The sequence below is a fragment of the Physeter macrocephalus genome, chromosome 7 (assembly GCF_002837175.3).
Source record: "Physeter macrocephalus isolate SW-GA chromosome 7, ASM283717v5, whole genome shotgun sequence".
Taxonomy (NCBI): domain Eukaryota; kingdom Metazoa; phylum Chordata; class Mammalia; order Artiodactyla; family Physeteridae; genus Physeter; species Physeter macrocephalus.
In genome coordinates this window covers 30,304,662-30,324,408 of record NC_041220.1, presented here as the reverse complement: position 1 = coordinate 30,324,408, position 19,747 = coordinate 30,304,662, and the positions used below count along the sequence as shown (strand labels likewise).

General features: G+C 39.6%; 1 protein-coding gene across 2 annotated transcripts in view; it reads left to right on the top strand.

Annotated features, from left to right (window-relative positions):
- The window catches only part of NR3C2 (nuclear receptor subfamily 3 group C member 2), a 384,333-nt gene that overhangs the window by 162,707 nt on the left and 201,879 nt on the right, over positions 1-19,747 (top strand). The window lies entirely within an intron of this gene.

Here is a 19,747-nt window from a genome sequence, read left to right as displayed (position 1 = left end):
TTCTTAATCATGAAGGAGAAAATGTAAATAAAAATATCTGGTAATGATTGAAAGTATATAAATGTACATAAAGTGTTCATTTTTTTAATTAGGAAAGAACACAGAGTCATTATGGTAGCATATAGAATCATAGAATGTGTTCAACAGTGTTTGACTGAATTGAAACTTTTGTTTCAATTAAATGTAATTAACTATAGTTCAGCAGTTTTCCCTGCATTTTCATATAATCAGGGGCACTAGTTTTATAGAGGAAAATTAAAAATGATTTTTCTCATCTTTTACCCACTTTTTTCCCCCCATGGGATTAACTAGCTAGTGTCACAGTCTGTCTCCTCTGCTTTGGGGATTGTAATTATACAAAGGGATAAAAGAACAGAGGGGATGTCAAAGCCATGACAGCTTGAACTGAGAGAGCCGGGGAGCAGGAAAGAATGAAGTGCCAATGGGAGATAAAGGGAGTGTCAGAGGCTCAGTGGAGTTCCCAAGGAAATGGCTCCCAGAGGTACCTACAGCTCTGGCCCAAGGGGGACAGGTGGCCTGGGATTGTTTCTCTTTCTGGTCAGTGTTTTCCCCAACTAGCGTCCACCCCTTCTCTCAAACACATTATAACATCCAAAATTAGCATAAAAGGGGAATTAATGCATATGAATATGTTTCTCTTACCTTATTTTGGGTTTACCAGAGAAAAATATCATGTACATATATATGCTCTGAAATAGACTTAATTCTCTTTCTTGATAGCCTGAAAGCCCTGTCCCATTCTTGGCATTTCTAAGTACACTGAGTTTTTCTTTGCTGTAATTGACATTCTTTTTGGTGTTGCTCATAACTTTCTTTCCCTGTTAACCCTTCTAGGTGAAGAGGTAACTGTATTTATAAACTGAAAAATTGCAGAACACATTTTTATTTCTCCAGGGAAGTAGGACCATATTAACTCTAGTTATAGTAGTTAGCAAAAAGTGCACTTCAGAAAAATTGTGAGGATACATTAAGCTTTGAAATTTCTTTGAACAGTTTTTGAAAACTAGACTCATTCTCCCATAGGAACTCAGTGAAATTCTGTTAAAGGATACGCTTATCTCCTGTTACTAAGTTTTCATTTTTCCTGATGTAAACAGATTATTTTAAGGTGAAAATAAGATATTTTTGTCAGTTTGAAGCCAGCTGAAATTATTGCTTTTACATAGTGTGGCAAGGAATGGAGGCAATGCTTGATTTGATTCAGGTTAAATTCTTAGTTAACCCTACATCAAGGAAAATAGGTTCATTTTATGTTTGTATGTAAGGTTGTCAGCATATGCATTGCTTTTTTATAAATACTCTGAACCCTCTCTGGTTGATACTTTGAGCTGAAAGACGTAGGGCAGGGCTTTGCTCATATTTTGTTTTTACATTGTAGTCATGTCTTTAGACTGTGTTGTTTCCTCTTTCTGTAAGTCTGGTATAAAATGCATATTCTCGATAGTTACGGCACTTCCAATAATAGGAAGAAAAGGAATTAAAGGTCGTGTTCATTTAGTGTTCTGCTTTCCATCAAGTTTGACGTAGATTAATTTTTAGGCACTTAGGTACTTTATTATAATATTTAAAATCATGTGGTACTTCATATGCCTATGAGGATGACCAATAGCCGTGAGGATTCCAGGGCACATTATTTTCTGTACAGTGATGATTCGTATTGTTTTAATAGTCTTTAAATGTCTTCTTTGGGTACTCATTATCTTGCTTAATATTAAAACATAACAGACTAAAATTCTTTAAGAGCTGCAATTTAAGCTTTTATGTATGAAAATATTCCATTTTGTAGGATTTTATGCTAATATCAAAAAGTAAGGTGAATGCTGATCTTTAAGTTGCTAGTATAGATCTGGTTCCCAAATGTTTGATTATTAAAGAACAGTCCAAAAATATTATTTATGAATATTTTCATTCCTTTTAGAAATTGAACATTTGCTTCTGAAGATCAAATGAGACAAATCTATTAAGTGGTATTATCAAGTCACTCAACACAGTAAATTATCATGTCTTAATCTTGCTTGAAATAATGTACAAACACATGTAATTATTTTAACTAGAGTTAAAAACAGTCAGTATTGAAACTGTTTATAAAAGAGAAATTTATCACTGGGTTATGGTATTAATGTTGTAACTCAGCAGTAAATCATTTCACAGTGTAAAAGAAATACAGTACCTCTGTGCAGTATTACCTCAGTTTCTCTTGAACAAATAATAGGAAATTGTGGTACCCTTGTGAATGATTGACATTTGTTTCTCGGGAACAGCCTGTTACTAATTGTGGGAAAGGGGGAGCGTCTGTACTCATTTGTTTCATCTGGTCCCACTTGCTAAAAAATACCATATGTAACTGTTGTTACCGGACTGTAGTCCTTTTCTGGTTTTGGGTAATGTTTGCTGGGACTGTACATATCATTAGGAAGAGGAAATCCCTATTCCTATATTACTGTGATGCCATTATTGTTTAGTTTAAAGACCTCATACTAGGTCTTAAACTTTATGCAACTGTGAGTAATAAGAGTAAACTCTCCTATCTTTGGTCCTTCATCCCTAGATTCTGGGTCAACCTCAGGATATATAAAACGCACATTATAAGACCCATTCCATCAGAGTTGTGTGCATTTAAAAAACACTCCAAAAACTCACAGTTAAATAGATCTAAGTTAATCAGAGCCTGCAACTACTAATTTGTATGCAGAATTCCAGTAGTTAATAGGAAATCATCAACAAAATAGCACCTCATGCCAGTGGTGTCCCCGCCCTACATGTACCCCTCTTCCCCCACTCCGTATGCTCAGGTCAGACACATTAAGGCTCTCATCAAATGTTCACAGTAAGGATTCTCAGGTTCTGAGTGAGGTGAAAATTTTCCATTGAGTTCACTACACTCTGTATATTTTAGAATGGTTTTAATACTTGTTTGAAGGAAAAAGAAGTTTATGAATAATAAGTAGTACTATGAAATTTCACAAACCAAATTATCCCTTATTTATTATGATCACATTTTAAATTATTCATATATAATGTGTTTATTGAAATAAGCCTATGTTGAAATATTCTTCCCTATTTCAGGAATTATAAATTGAATTAGAAATTTGTTCAGAGTTGCTTGGGATCTGTTGACTCTTGGAACATCCAGATTTTCTTCTGTTAGTTGTATGAATGGCATATGGTAATTATTTTCATTATATTTTATATTTTTCATATGGTTTATAACATAAGGTTAGCATAATCTACTTTATAGCAAACTTAATTCTTCATAAACTCCTATGTCCTTCTATAACTTAAATTTTGGAAATAAAAGTGAACAAAACTTTTTAGCTTAATTTAAGACCTCCACAAATTATATTCTTATTCTACAAACATGCGGTAGAACATTCTTCTAACACATCCTTTTCCCTATCCTTAACTTCTTACGCTTATCACTTTATAATGATCTTTCCATTTAGTGTGGCTCTAATTATTTCAATTAGCAAATAGTCTTCTCTGCCCAGAAGATAAACAGTGAACTTGGATGCATACCTCAGAATTATGTTTCCCTTGATCTCAAATTGATTTCTACCATTATTTTCCTGTTTCTTCCTTGGGAATACAGGCCACGTGCAGGTAACATTCCTGACTAAACCTGTATATACCCACCCTCCTAGGACTCCAATAAATTATTTACCACTTGTGTCTCTGAACACCATCTGTTCTTAACAGCATTTCCCTTAAAACACTTAACATACTCAGAAATTTTATGCTGCTTCTGACTACCTGGGTTTTTTTTTTTTAAAGGTTTGTTTTTCTCCCCTTTCTTTCTCACCTGCATCAACTTCCCTTTTTTCCCATGCACCAGCTTCCTACTGCCTACTGAACATGCTGGCCTGTTGCTGCTTGTGATGTGGTCTGGGCTGAGCACAGTTATTGGCCAGGGCAAGCAGGGCTCCAGTGCCCCGGGCAAGCTGGGGAGGCTCCCAGGACAAGGCAAACTTTGACACCACAAGGTTTATCTGCCCCAACACTGTGATGTACATCTGCCCGCCAGCTTGACCTGGCCCGGGCCAGCCACCTCGTATCTGACTCTGCTGCACAGATGGCTGTGATTCTGTTGGCTGGTTTCCAGTGGCCTCCCTGACTTGGAAACTTTCCTTGTCCCAGCTTTGGGCATCTCTGCACCCACTGGCTCTAGCAGGCACCCCTTTTCCTGGTGTGCCTTCTCGGCCTTCTCTTCCTGCTTCCTGACCACCTTCTTGTCCCAGCTGTGTCCCTTCTCAGGTGTCCACATTGGCTCTGGAAAGTTGCCTGCTGGACTTCCTTGGCGGTCCAGTGGTCAGGACTCCGCACTCCCACTGCAGGGGGCTCGGGTTCGATCCCTGATGGGGGAAGATCTCGCTTGCTGTGCGGCATGGCCAAAAAAATAAATAAATAAAAATGAAAACTAAGAAATGCTAAAATCTTAAAAAAAAAAAAAAAGTTGCCTGCTGTCCCTGTGACCTACCCTGCTGGGATCAGGGTAGGTCACAGTTGGCCCCAGCACCCCTGGGGCCAACTCCTTCTTTTCTGGGCCCTTAAAAATTATATTATCAGTTTGGATAAGTTTTATTAAATTAAGAGGAGAAAAGGCCAAGATTCTATCTTGATTCCTGAATGTTATTTTACTGTATTAAAAAAAAAAATGTTGGTGACCGTATTCTTTAAATCAGGTAGAATTTACCCAGCTACACATCCTTGTATGTATATGCATCTGTATTATGTTCCCTCTGTTTGAAAATATTTTATATTAATCTCTTCCAAAGAGTATATATAGTATATACAGATTTCAAACACTAGAAAGGGAATATTGATGCAGATTTTAAAATTTTTATTGCACACAGGTGATTATGGTACAATTTTGATAGAGGGTATAATGCAGTGTCCCTGAAATCAAGTCGGGACATGTAACAGTCCTAGTTCTATGGTGCTGAGATTAAACACAGGAGGTTTAGTGGATCTTATATTAGGTAATTCCATATAATAAAATAGAAAGAGAAAGGCCAGGTTCCCTCAGATCTTTGGTGGTGGGTATCAGGGTGGTATCAGATGGCCGTTCATCTGTTTCTTCTCTGGCAACAGTAGTGGCAGGGAAAGATTTTTGAAGCAAGAGAGATCTAAGTTACTTATCCACTGCTTCTTGCCTTGTTGCTATTAAAACTGAAGGAACACCCTTCCTCAACTTCACCATCTTTCATCACTATTTATAGGCATTCTGAAATCTTTTTCTTTTTTCACAAGTTCTAGTGGAACTATTTCTGACCACTAAACAATGTCATATTTGCTTTGATATCTATGCCATTTGCCTTGTTTTTAAAATGTTTTTCATCTTTGTTCAGATCCATTCCAAAGGCAAAAACCTAACTTGAGTTTTTTAAACTTTTGAGAAAAGCTTCTGTGGTTGCCTGTAAGAATGTCAGGAAAGTGATAGAAGTTATTTTGGTGCAAGTTGACAATTGTCTTTTCATAAGTACAGCTTTTCACAACCTTGGAAGATAATTAAACGGAGTATTAACGCCAGTTGTAAAAACATGAGTACCTTTTATTGGAAGGACTACCACGTCTCACTGAAAGCAAGGAAAGCCTAGCATATTTACTTAAATTCCACGGGCATTTTCACACACACACACACACACACACACACACACACACACACACACACACCCCAGGACTAAACCGTGAAAGTATGTATTTAAATCCTGATTCAGTACTCTCGGGGGTACTTTCTTGAATCTCATGACTGTCGTCTCATTTACAAGAAGTTACATTGAGTTAACTGAATCTACACCTTTCATTTTGGTTTTTCCTGCTTTGAGGAAGAACTCTTTTAAGCGGGCCTGATAGGTTTTATAAGAGTGAGGAAAATAATTTTAAATGGTTTCAGAAGTTAATAACATATATCAATATTCCTTTACTTTCCAGTAGGGATTTATCCAGTCCTCTTGCCCCTCCACCCCCATCTGAGCCCAAGAGTATGACCTCCAAATTACAGGGATTTTAGTGTATTTTGTTAGCTGGTCAAGACTTAGGACAATGCCTGGCATATGCTAGGCGCTCAGTAATGGTGTCAAGTAAGTGAAAAGAGGGACAAAACAGTTATTGCAACACCTGCTTATTGCTCACAGCACACGACCTCTAGGTTTGGAGAGAGATGTGGAGGTAACTATCCCTATTCCTTAGTTACAGAGACACGGTGAGGAAGAAGGTATATGTTGAGCTAACTAGGAAAAAGATGAGTCCACTACTGGCCAATACCTAAATGGTCCCTTCCATTTAAATGAAATATTTAAATACTTTTAATGTCTTCTCTACAAGAACCAAATATACCCACACCTCTAATAATAGTGGTAGCTTTGTTCTCAAAGCCAAAATATGTATGATAGTGGGGTTGGGGCCGAAGGAAGGTGGGGACAGAGATGGGAAGAGGAGGAGGAGGAAGCAGAGTATTTGGTAGATATTTTTTGTCTTGACTTTTTTCCTTAAGAGTAAAGTAGGGTACAAGATACCTGGACGAGATGATAGCTCGTGAAATAACTCCTGCATTTTTATGTACCTCTGAGTTGGCCGCATGGAGCCACACTGAGTCAGCACATGGGTACAGACAGTCTTTGCTAGCCCAAACCCAGCCTTTGTGAAACCTTGGGTGTCAAGTGTTTTTGGAGGGAGGCAATCCAAGAAACAGCCCGAAGTGTCAAACCCTAAGAATAATAAAGACCCAAAGAAAGTACACAGGATTCTGTCATTGTTCTGTTCATGTCAAGTCAGAAAATGAGGATACAGTTTTGTTTATTAATTTTTTTAAACTAGCATTTCACTGAAAAGTAAAAGTAATGAAATCGATCAGAAAAAAATGAACAGTTTTTAAAATAAGAGCCAAAATTGCTGGAGAACATGGTAATGGAAAGGAACTCAGTGGTCTGGGGGTGAGATCAGCAATATCTTAGTTCACCTCAGTACTTCGGTGTGTTACCTTGAAGACCTGAGACCATCATACTTAGTAGAATGCTATTGCCCACATAATAGTAGATGATGATTTTATCGATTTGGAAATGCTGTCCTGTGATAGACCCTGGTTTTATCATTGAAGCCAGTGTCCAGAAAAGTGTTAAATGGAACCATAAGAAATGCCTGATTTTGCAGGTCAAAAACAGTTGAACAGCAATTTCAGATGTAAGCTTAATCCTACAGACTGTGCTTAAGCAGGAGAAGTTTAAAAGGGAGCTCTGTAGGGAACTTAAAAGGCGAGCATAGGCAGCTCTTGATGGAACAGTACAGCATTGATCCCTTAGCCCTGAAGGGTAGGGGGGTGGGGTCGAAAAGGCGCCTCTGAATTTCCTTGCAGACTCAGTCATCCAAGTCTACTGACTAGTGCCCTATGCTGGCTCCTCCTTAAAGCCTCTGCCATTTTCTTCCGAGGGAGTTCTTATGAAGAATACCTGCAGAGCAGAAAAATACTGCAGAAGATTCTTGCATGTTCGAGGGTACATATGTGTCTGTGCACACATATGCCTTCTTTTCAGAGCTTACCAGTGAGGCTGGTCATTTCCCTGAGTAGCATTTTGCAGCTCTGACCAAACCACTCCTTGTAGTGATGGCTGCGGACAGGAGCCAGCCTTGAGTCATCCTGCCTTCTAGCAGAATGAGGACAGGTGGCTCTTTTCGTGTGTGGTTAGACTGTAGGCTCCCGTGAAGAAAACTCTCGTAATTAGAAAAATGCATTAGTGTTTTGCAAAGGAATATTCTTTTGACCTGTTATAAACTAAAGTGCGAATGGAAAAGATGTTTTTCTGATAGATTCCTTATACCTTTACTGAAAGATCATTTCAGAGTATTAAGCTGATCTAAACGCAGTGATGTTATTTCACAATTATAGAATTAACTCTAAGAAAGTAAGTTGATTATTTGGGATTTTTTTTCAATTTTTTTCCCTAACTCTAAAGTGGTGACACCTCATTGATTATTCAGAAACTGAGATGATAAAGAATGAATTTATTTGATCCAATTAATATAAGCATTCCTTAGGACTTTTGATGTCATATTAAGAGGCTGTTTTTCAAACTTAGGTTACCAAAAGGGAAAGGGGGGGATAAATTAAGCGATTGGGATTAACATATACACACGACTGTATACAAAATAGATAATCAACAAGGACCTACTGTATAACACAGGGAACTCTACTCAATATTCTGTAATAACCTATATGGGAAAAATATCTGAAAAGGAATGGATATATGTATATATACAACTGAATCGCTTTCTGTACACCTGAAGCTAACACAACATTGTAAATCAACTATACTCCAACATAAAATAAAATTTTAAAAAGATGCCGTTTTTAATATTTCAAGGGTGGTAACTCTGCTCAAAATCAGATATTGAGTAGATTTGAAGTAAATATGGCATGGTGCCATGTCAGCAAATGTGCTAGGACATTGTCATTAATGTCATTAATTTATAGATTTTGGAATGAGCCTCTCTAAACCTATCACATGTAAATTTTTGAAATAATGAAGGCTACCCCTTTATCCCATGTGAAAAAAACTTAGTATAAGGCAGGTGGGATAGAGGGTGCCAGTTGCAAAACCTCTGTGATCTTACATACAAGCCTTGCATAGCAGCGGTCATAACTGAATTGAGTTGAGTTGGCACATCAGAGGGCCATATCAGTGGCGATGAAAATCATTATTTCTAGAATTTAAGAAAAACAACTCAGGGAAAAAGCAGTTTGGAGTTTGGACTCATTAATTAAATTTATAGAAAGAAGCCATATTCTGTTGCTCAGAAAGGCCATGATGAAGCATGTTTTCCATCAACTTCTTTAAAATGTGATAAACAAAAAACACGCTGAGATCAGTAATTTTCTAAATAACTCAGGTTCAGGATCCACAGCTAGGCCCAGTGTCCATTACAGCTGAGAGTCTCAGGCCATCCGTATCAGCATCTAAGTCTGCATCTTACCATAAGGATAGTTAATGTTCAGGGGGAAAAGTTAAAATCATGTTTAATATTTATAGTATGTTTCTTTTTTTCACAATTTTTTTATTCTTTAATTTTTATTTTATATTGGAGTGCAGTTGATTTATAATGTGTTAATTTCAGGTATACAGAAAAGTGATTCTGTTGTACATATACATATATCCATTCTTTTTCAGATTCTTTTCCCATATAGATTGTTACAGAATATTGAGCAGAATTTCCTGTATTATACAGTAGGTCCTTGTTGATTGTCTGTTTTTATATACAGGAATGTGTATATGTTAATCCCAAACTCCTAATGTATCCCTCCGCCACACCTTTCCCCTTTGGCAGCTATAAGTTTGTTTTCAAAGTCTGTGAGTCTGTTTCTGTTTATAGTATGTTTCAAAAGCAAAGTCACTGTAATTAAAAACACTCAAGCAAGCATTTTGTGGTAATCTTCTTAAAACATACTTCGTACACTCAAGCAAGTATTTAGAGGTAGTCTCCTTCCAACATACTTTATAAAGTACTGTCCAACAGATCATGTGATAAGTTTATGATTCCTTCCAAGGGGATTCTAAATAACTAACACACACACATGCCAGTGATTACAGAGGTAAAATAAAATGTGGAGGCATTTCTTTTGCACGTATATTTGGTCATTGTATTAGCAACCACTGATTGGCATATGTGTGCTCAGTAAATGTTTATGGAGATGATTTGATGTTAGATCTTTTTTAGAGACTTTGCATGTGCTCAAATTACTAGGTAGTAGTTTTATGACAAAGACAACTTCCCTGAATATGGAAACTTCTTAATAGAGAAGATGGGGAGTGCCTTTCACTTCAATATGGCTTATATAGGCATCTTATATATGCAGAAAAAACAACCATCGCTAAAGTCAACAGTGTCAACAGTGACCACAGCCCAGTGGTCCACCTTTAGTCTTGCTCTCTTGGTGGCATATGACACTGTTGGTCCCCCATTCCTGTTCTCCTCCCGTTGACTCCAAGACTCTGCATCATCTTGCCTTCCCGCCTCTTTTGTCTTTCTTCCTCAGGTTTGTTAGCAAGTTCTTTCCCTGCCTAACCAGAAATGTGAGTTTTCTGTAGATTTCCATCGGTGACCTTCTTTTCTCCTCATTTCACCTTTTGCCGGGGTGAGCTCATTCATTGTTCTAAGAATAAAATCGAGAGTCCTTGCTAAGAGTGGTCTACCTCTTAAGTGATGTTCCAAACTTTCTCTTGTTGAACCTGTTTCTCCTGCTTCCCCTATTGAGTGGTCCTTAGTTTTCTTTCAGTTCATCAGACCTTTTGTTGTCATTATCCGTATTGTACGTATTAACAGTTGTCATCAGTCACTTTGTGTCCTCCAACATGGTAGATCTTTGTACCTCGCTTCATTTTCCATGTCACCTTTTCAGTTGTCTACCAGATGTTTCAACTCACTGTCCTAGAATCATCTCTAACCACTGAATCTGGTGTTAGAGACTCATGATTTGGGCCTTTTTCCATGCTTGTCAGCGTATAACTCATTGAGTTCTGGATCCCAATGCATTTGTCCCTGTCTGGACGTTTTTCTTGGTCCAGCTCATTTTCACCTTGCCCCATTTCTTCGTGAAGCTCTCCTTCAACCCAACTGCAAGTTATTGGACTCTATGAATTCTTTATTTTTAGCCACGGATGACTCCTATCACACAGTGACTTTAATATTTACCAATCCACATGTCTTACCTACCCTGCTCGATTATAAACTTATTGAGAGTAGAAGTCATTTGTTATCTTTGTGTTCTCAGAAGGACTTCCACACAGCTGGTGTGGAAGTCACTTGATTAAAATGATTCATTAACAGTACAGTGGCCAGTAATTACATTTGACACTTCGTTTTGTTAGAAAATACATTTTCATCTAGATTTAAATATTTTTACCTATTTTCCAAAAAAATAGATTTTGCATATTTTCATCAAGTGGGAATTTGTCTAGCCATAATTGAAGGAGAAAAAGTTACTTGAATGTCCTTCTAGCATAGATCTTTATTTTTAAAATGAAATTTTACACATCCTAGGCTAGGCTTAGCATGTGATCCAAAATATTCCTACCTTTTTTTCCTTCTAGATCTCTGTCAGGATACGTTCCTGCTGTGCTCAAGCTATGCTCCGTTGATTAGAAGTCTTTTATGGGAAAATTGCATTCACTTAAATGAAATTCAAAGTATAGAAAATACTTATTAAACAGAGCCACTCTAATAAATATTACTAATCATATAAACTATTGTAAAACCAAACAAACAAAAAGGTAAATTGGAAAAGACTAATCAGCCATTTGGGGGCTTTAATTGTTTTTTTTTTTTTTTTTTTTAGCGGTACGCGGGCCTCTCACTGTTGTGGCCCCTCCCGTCGCGGGCCTCTCACTGTTGTGGCCCCTCCCGTTGCGGAGCACAGGCTCCGGACGCGCAGGCTCAGCGGCCATGGCTCACGGGCCCAGCCGCTCCGCGGCCTGTGGGATCTTCCCGGACTGGGGCACGAACCAGCGTCCCCTGCATCGGCAGGCGGATTCTCAACCACTGCGTCACCAGGGAAGCCCTGGGGGCTTTAATTTTTATTTTCCAAGCTAGTTATATCCTTGAAGTTTCTGTGTCAGGTAGCTTTATCTATAATTTTATTCATACATCTGAGATTGAAAGATGTGTACCAATTATTTAATTCCTGTCTGTGGTGCATTATGAATTGTGGCTTAAGAGGAGGAATTTTATTTAGTGGTAAATCATCCCCCAAAACATTAATGATTCACTTATCATCAAAGATAATAATACCACCAAAGAAAATATACCACAAGAATCACTCCCTGGGCTTCCCTGGTGGCGCAGTGGTTGAGAGTCCGCCTGCCGATGCAGGGGACGCGGGTTCGTGCCCCGGTCCGGGAAGATCCCACAGGCCGCGGAGCGGCTGGGCCCGTGAGCCATGGCCGCTGGGCCTGCGCATCCGGAGCCTGTGCCCCGCAACGGGAGAGGCCACGAAATAAATAAAATAAAATAAAATAAAATATATCTATGTTTATGTATGTATGTATGTATTGACTAATTTAATCTGTAAGAACCCTATAAGGTAGGACTTTTGTTATCACTCCTTAACAGATGACAAAGTGGGCCCAGAAAGGTTAAAACGACTGATATATGTTTGCTCTCATTTTTTCCTATGGATAGACTATCATTTAATATTATTATTGCTCTTGTGTTATTTACAAAAATAGGAACATACCATACTGATACTGTTTTACCACTGTCGGGTCCAAAACAAACTCCCCTGAACTGCCAAACTGCTCTTCATTCCACTATGAAAATATAAATAGCACCACCATACAATTTTTCTGCAAGTCTGGTGGGTACTATCTACTTAAAAAGCGAAAAGGCCGTTTCTCACTGTCTTCACTACTCCAGGCTAAATCCAAGCTCTGTCATCTCCTACCTGGATAATTGCTGAAGCCCACGTGGCTGGTCTCCCCACTTCCAAAATCACCCACTCCTGTAGTCCATTCTCCAGGCAACAGCCAAAGTCAGATTTTTAAATGTCATGCAGATCGTATTACCCTTCTGCTTAAAACATCTCGATATTCACATCACTCATGATGGCACTTAAACTGGCATCCTGAGTCATCACCACAGCCCTCGAGACCCATGTAGTCTCTCTCTATCCTCTGGGCCCACACATCCTACCTCCTCCCATCTCTCCTGCCTCCTTTCAGCTACTCCTTTGCCCTCGGTTCCATCTCTGGAACGTGTCGTGTTCATTCCTGCCTCAGGGACTTTGCACTTGCTCTTCCCTTTGTTGGCATCTTCGCACGGCTGGCTACTTTGTCCTTTCAGTCCCGCCAGAGACGCCTTCCCAGGCTACCTTCCTAAAGAATCCTAACCATCCACTGTCCCAGCCAATCTCAGTCTCTGTCATTTTCTTCAAAGTACTTACCACTGTCTGAATTTATTTCCTTACTTCTGTATTGTTTTTCTCTCCTACTATGTAGAAACTCCATGAGAATAGGGACTTTTTCTTATTCATCTGAGTGCCTAGAAAAGGGGGGGGGCATAGCAGGCTTCCAATGAATAGCTTAATTAATGAAGGATTTCAAACACACCGGCATGTTCAGATAGAAGGATGTTTCCTGAAGTATTGTTTGCGTAGGCCTCCAAGCTCTCACTGTGCTCTAGATCCCTGAATGAACGCTTGAATTGATTGCGTGTGGAAGGATTCAACTTTTCAGCAGCTGTTGATGGTGGTAGAAGCATCTCTGATTAAGTGAAAGTACATAAGACAGGTTTGCTTAATTGATGTTGAGAGAGCTTGAGAAATGGGACAAACTCCTTGTCATGTGAAGAATTTCTGGTCACTGAATAGTGGATCAATCACTATGGTGTTGTTATGTAATTGTTATAAAGATGGGGAAGTAACATTAGTAATTCCTGGAACAACATGGTGCATTATAGATTCTCAGCCAAATTTCCCAGTTCAGTCGGTAGAAATCCCTTTTTCTCACACAGCTTCTTATTGCTTCTCCCTAAGAGAGAAGCAACCGTTCCGTGGAGAAAGATTGCCCAGTAAGTGTTTTTGATGATTGGTTAGGATATCCCCTCCCAATTGTCACCCAAATCAGCATGAACCTTTGATTAATCTCTTTAGCTCTTCACCGAGTCATTAGAACTATTCTGTTTGGTACTGAAAATAGTTGCACCTTCTTTGTGTTTCCCGAAGAGAGACACTTGTCTTTACAAGTGGAAATACAATGCTCACTCATTTCTGCTTTATATAATATTTTAACATTTGTCTAAAACCCTATGAACTACCTTTGTTGATTATAAAATTCTTTCTGTGCATAATATTTCTTTGATTACCAAGACCAAAAATGACCAGTTTGGGTAGTTTTTCCCAACTCGTCGCTGTTAAAAATGGTTTTTAGTGGGTAGAATACCATTTGAATGCATACATTTATGCAGAATTTTTAAGCAAAATCAGCAAAGACACAATCATATAGATGCAAGAAAGATTTTAAGTGCCATAGGATTACCTGTTCTAGAAAGAATACGTTTTTACATGTAGATGTTTTTATGCTTGATCTAGATCAAACAGTGGCTATTTACTGTGTATAAGGTGCTGTCTTTAATTTGAGCTTGAAATCCACTTCAAATAAAGCTTGATCCTGACAGGGTGTTCCATTTATCTTTTGTGCCCATATTTATCTTAAAGGGATATCTTGAAAAGGATCTTAGAGATGATCTGTTCAACATTCTTATGGTGAGAATTACGGCCCAAAGAGGAGAGGTGATTTTGTTAAGGTTTACCACTTAGTGGCTGAGCTAGAACCGGAACCAGGCTTTCTTACTGAGCCCCTGTGCCTGCCTTTACCCCTGCGTGTTTGGGACTCACATCCCATGAAGATGCTTAGATGTTATAAGATGTTAATGGATTATGCATACTATAAAGGTGAATTCTTACATCCAGAAATCACTCAGTAAGCTTTGTGTTTTGATGTAACCCAGAATCTGATGTTAATGGATTATACATACTATAAAGGTGAATTCTTACATCCAAAAATCACTCAATAAGCTTTGTGTTTTGATGTAACCCAGAATCTAAGAAGTGAGTTCAAGATCTGCTCCCTTCTCCTCCTTTTCCTCTCTTCCCTCTCCCTGCTTATAAAATGTAATAATGTATTTCCTGAAACCAGACCTATACCCTTCCAACCATGTACCATCTTTCAGTTTCAGAGGTAATCACATGAAAGGGTGTCAGTGGAGACTGGAGTTTTCCTGGCCCATCCACACTTTGTGGCCTGTCTTCTTTGTTACTAATGCAGACGCTTGTGGGATAGCTCGCTGAGCTTTTGAGGATAGTCTGTCTCCCCGGATGTTTTTTGCCCTCTGTGCAAAGCTAAATGAACCATATAGGAATTGAACCTATAACCTTGGCCTCATTCACTTATCTTCTTTAAAGTTGCCTTTTGGAAATTTATGTTCTGCTGTGATGAGATTAAGGTTGTGATTTCATTCATTCAGTAAATAGTCCCAGCACCACACTAATGGCAGCAGAGAGCACAGAGAGGCAGAGGACAAGGTCTTTGCCCTCAAGGGATTAGGATAAGTGCACAAATCACGAATGTCAGGGCAGAAGTGATGTCCGCTGGGGGAGGGGGGTGAGCGCATCAGGAATTCACGAAAGCGAATCAGGAGAAGGGAGAGAGGTGCGTCCTGCCGGGAGAACATCAGGGGCCCTTGAAGGATGGACAGGTTTCCCAGGAGTCGGAGCGGGGGTAGGTGTACGTAGATGGTGGTACCCACAGCACCTCCACAGGGATGTTGCAGTGGGGCAAGCAGAAGCGTGAGAGGACCTGCGGGGACAGGAAGGAAGAGGGACAGGAACGTTATCATTTATGGTGGCGTTGTGTAGGGAGGATGGAAGATTTCTGAACTGGACAGTAGTAGAATCAGAACTGTATAACAGGAAACGTCATTTGTCAGCCCCTGTAGAATGAACTGGAGGGTTGGGGAAGAAGCCTGAGGAAGTGACAAGGGTCTGAACCAGGGTTCCCAACAGGGTGAAGAGAAGTGATGGGAGACGGTCAAGCCTGGACAAGCAGAACTTGGTAACTGACTAGATGTGATCGTGAAGGTTTGAACCTGGGCGCCTAGCAGATGGCAGTACCCTTCCAGAAGCCAGTAGTCCATAGAGGCTGGGAAGTTATGTAAAGGAGGTGAACACATGAAATTGGAACACTGGGGAGAGGTTGGAGCTGGATATAAAGATTTGGGAAGTCATTCACCAGGAGAGCTGTTTGAGCTGGGAGAGTGGATTAGATCATTAAGGGATAAAGTGTAGAAATGAGAAAAAAAAGATGGCCAGAGGTAGAACGCCAAAGAAAATCTACATTGGTGATTAAGACAATGAGAAAGAGCCTGAGAAATAGAGACTGAGCTCGGTACACTGTTACAGAAACCGAAGAAGCAGAGGGCTGCCGAGAGACACGTAGAGGCAAGTGTGCTCCCTTGTCATTGAGAGATGTTAGCGAACAAGAAGGAAACATAATCCATCTTTGCTTTAATTTTGTCATTGAGTCAAATTACTGTTTTAATTGGGATTTCACAATGCATCTTTTTGATGCTATGCTTTCACTTTGACTTCTCTGCATTCGGTTCCACTACATACTTTTCACTCTCAAGACAGTTAAAAACCAATCACATTCTTATATGTAAGGAATGCAGTAGGAGTTCAAAACTGATGAAAAGGCCAGTCATCTGAGATCACTCATTTATCCCAAGTGTTAATCGGGAGCCTAATATGTACCAGGGACTATGCCAAGCCCTGGGGACATAGTGGCAAGTAACACAGAAGCAAATCCAGGCCCCTGTTGAGTTTACCTTCTTGTGTGGCTGAAGCAAACAATAAACAGACTAAAGAAGGAAAATACACAGCATGTTTGCTGGTGACATGCGCTAGGGAGGAAAATAAAGCAGAAGGGGAAGGGGGTTTGGAAGAAGGGGTGTTTTCAGTAGAGGGGACAGAAAAGGCCTGACTGAGAAAGTGAAGTTTGGATGACACCCTGAAGGGAGGTGGGGGTGTGGGGTTGTATAGATATCTGGGTGAACAGGGGGCAGCACGTGCAAAGGCCCCGAGGTGGGAGCACGCCTGGTGTGTTTGAGGTCTGGCAAGGATGCCAGTGTCGCTGAAGGGCTGCATCAAGAGAGAAAGGTTAGTAAAGTCTCAGGGGCCACATCGGGGCCCTGTGGTCATAGGTTGACTTTGGCTTTTCCTCTGAGCGCGAGGGAAAGCCCTTGGGTGGTTTGGAGCAAAGGAATGAATAAGGACCGTTCTGGCTACAGGGGAAGGAAGGGGGCAAGGAGAAACAGGAAGATGAGTGAGCAGGCTTCCACACATCCTGGGAAGAGGTGTTGATGGCTTGGACTAGAGTGGTCCCAGAGGAGGTGTGGGACGTGATCAGAATCTGGATGTTTTTTGAGGGTAAAGTAAATAGAATTGAACAGATTGAGAATGAAACTAGAGAGAAGGAAGAGTCAGGGATGAGTCCAAGTTGATGTATTGGTCGGCTAGGGCTGCATAACAAAGTACCACAAATGGGTGGCTTCGGCAACAGAAATATATTGTTTCATGGTTCTGTAGGCTTGGCCAAGTTTAACGTGTCAGCTGAGTAAGTTCCTTCTGAAGGCTGTGAGGGAGAATCTGTTCCATCCCTCTCTCCTAGCTTCTAGTGGTTTCTTGGCCGTCTTTGGCGTTCCTTGACTTGTAAGAGTATCACTCTCTTCATCTTCACACAGCATTCTCTGTGTGTGTGTCTGTGTCCTAATTTCCTCTTTTTAATAAGAACCCCAATCATATTGGATTAGGGATGACCCTTCTCCAAAATGACCTCATCTTAACTAATCATATCTGCTATGACCATATTTCCAAATAAGATTACACCGATGGAAAAAAAAAAAACTAAAAATAAAATTACTGTATGATCCAGCAATCCTACTCCTGAGCACATATCCGGACATAACTATAATTCAAAAAGATAGATGCACCCCCTATGTTCGTAGCAGTACTATTCACAGTAGCCAAAACATGGAAACAACCAAAATGTCCATTGACAGATGAATGGATGAAGAAGATGCGGTACATATCCACAATGGAATACTACTCAGCCATAAAAAAGAACGAATTAATGCCATTTGCAGCAACATGGATGCAACTAGAGATTATCATACTATGTGAAGTAAGAAAGAGAAAGACAAATACCACATGATATCACTTATACGTGGCATCTATAATATGACAGAAATGAACCTATCTGTGAATCAGAAACAGACTCGCAGACATAGAGAACAAACTCGTGGTTGCCAAGGGGGAGGTGGAGGTGGGGAGGGATGGACTGGGAGTCTGGGGTTAGCAGATGCAAACTATTATATATGGAATGGTCGGACAACAGGGTCCTACTGTATAGCACAGGGAGCTGTGTTCAATATCCTGGGATAAACCATAATGGGAAAGAATATAAAAAAGAATGTGTGCAGATATGATATAGGTATAGATATTTATATATATATATAAAACTGAGTCACTTTGCTGTACAACAGAAATTAACACAACATTGTAAATCAACTGTACTTCAGTTTAAAATAAAAGGTCACCCTCTGATGTCCTAGGGGCTAGGACTTCAACATTGGAATTGGAAGTGGGGAGAGGACACGATTCAGCCCATAGCAGTTGCCATTGACTGAGCCAAGGAAAGTGTGTTTGGATAGAAGAAGAGGAGAGGTCCAAAGACTAAAGTTAAGAGACTCTTCAGTTTGAGGACAAAGACCAAGGCTCACAAAAATGTTAAATACAAGTCCCATGTATGCTTGCAGTTGTAAACAAGCACTTACATGTTAATGATGGTTTTTAAGTTGTATTCTCATTGTTCATGCAATCAAGGTATTTTCCTGTGAAGCATAAGAGAGCCAGATATGGATTGAGTTTTACTGGCCAATATGCCCGAAGAAGTTACTGGGGCTGAAATGGAATGTTTTGAATGCCATAAAGAAGTCAAAGGACGCTAATAAAAATAATAAAGAGCACTTTTCTCAGAAGGAGAAACAACTTTGGAGAACATTGTTTCAGCCCTTGGTTTGAGAAGTCATTTTTCTAGAAAGTCAGTCATGCTGCAGTGCTCTGAGCAGCTGCATAGTTTGTTCCTTCATCTGTTTTTGGTGAGAGTGTAGTTAAAACATATAAAATCAATTTTTAAAAAAATCATGAAGGCCATAGTATCACATTTAGCTAATTTGAAAAACAGAGAAATCATCACCGTAACATAACCTTTCTAGCCTTTTCACATGTTTTCTTTGAGTTTTTATGTTCTTGCTGTTTTACATGGAGACAAAAGGTAGGACAACAAAGTGATGGTGCTGATATACAAAAAATCTACCCAATGTTTTCTGAACACGTTCAGCTCAAATTTCTCTCACATTCCAGCTCGCGTTGCACATTCTGTTTGCTCTGCCCCGTCTTTGTCTGGCTACCATCTAGTCGTGCTTCAAAACTCAGCTCAGCTGTCCCCTTTGGGGAAGGCTGCTGACTGGTATATTCCGAAGCTTTCCCAGTATGGAAGGCTGAGCCTACAATGTGCCGCCATATTACTCCGCACCTAAGCACACGACATAATGCTGCATGTCTCCACCAACTTTGAGGACAGGAACTGAGCAGTCTATATTTATTTCCTCAGTACCTTGCACAGGACCTGTGGGTAGATACTCAATAAGTGCATGTGGGCTAGGAATGAAAAAAAAAAAAAAAATGAATTCTTTGCCTGCTTGGCACACGTCGGTCACTGAACTATGAGACCTTATTAGAATTTAAAACAATTTTATTCAGATTGCGCCATAAACCGGCACGGGAATATGTAATATAGCTTGAGAAAAGTCTCCTTAAAAAGTATTCATGTAGATTGTTGCTTAAAAGGTTAAATTTGTCCCTAAAAACTACACCCTTCAGTTTCTTACCATGAAAGGTACCTGAGATGCTTACCATATATGGCTTGTTTTTACTATTGATTGTGCCCCTTTAAATTAGTAAGCAAAATGAAGCAATTTGAACATACCTATGTAAGGTAACATGGGAGAAAATGCAGGAGCTTGGGGGAGTAAAATTGCTGGCAATAGAGACAATAATTATTTTAGTTTTAATTTGTGGATTGTTTTGGAGAGGGGAGAGTTTTTTATCTGGCATAAATTGAGATAT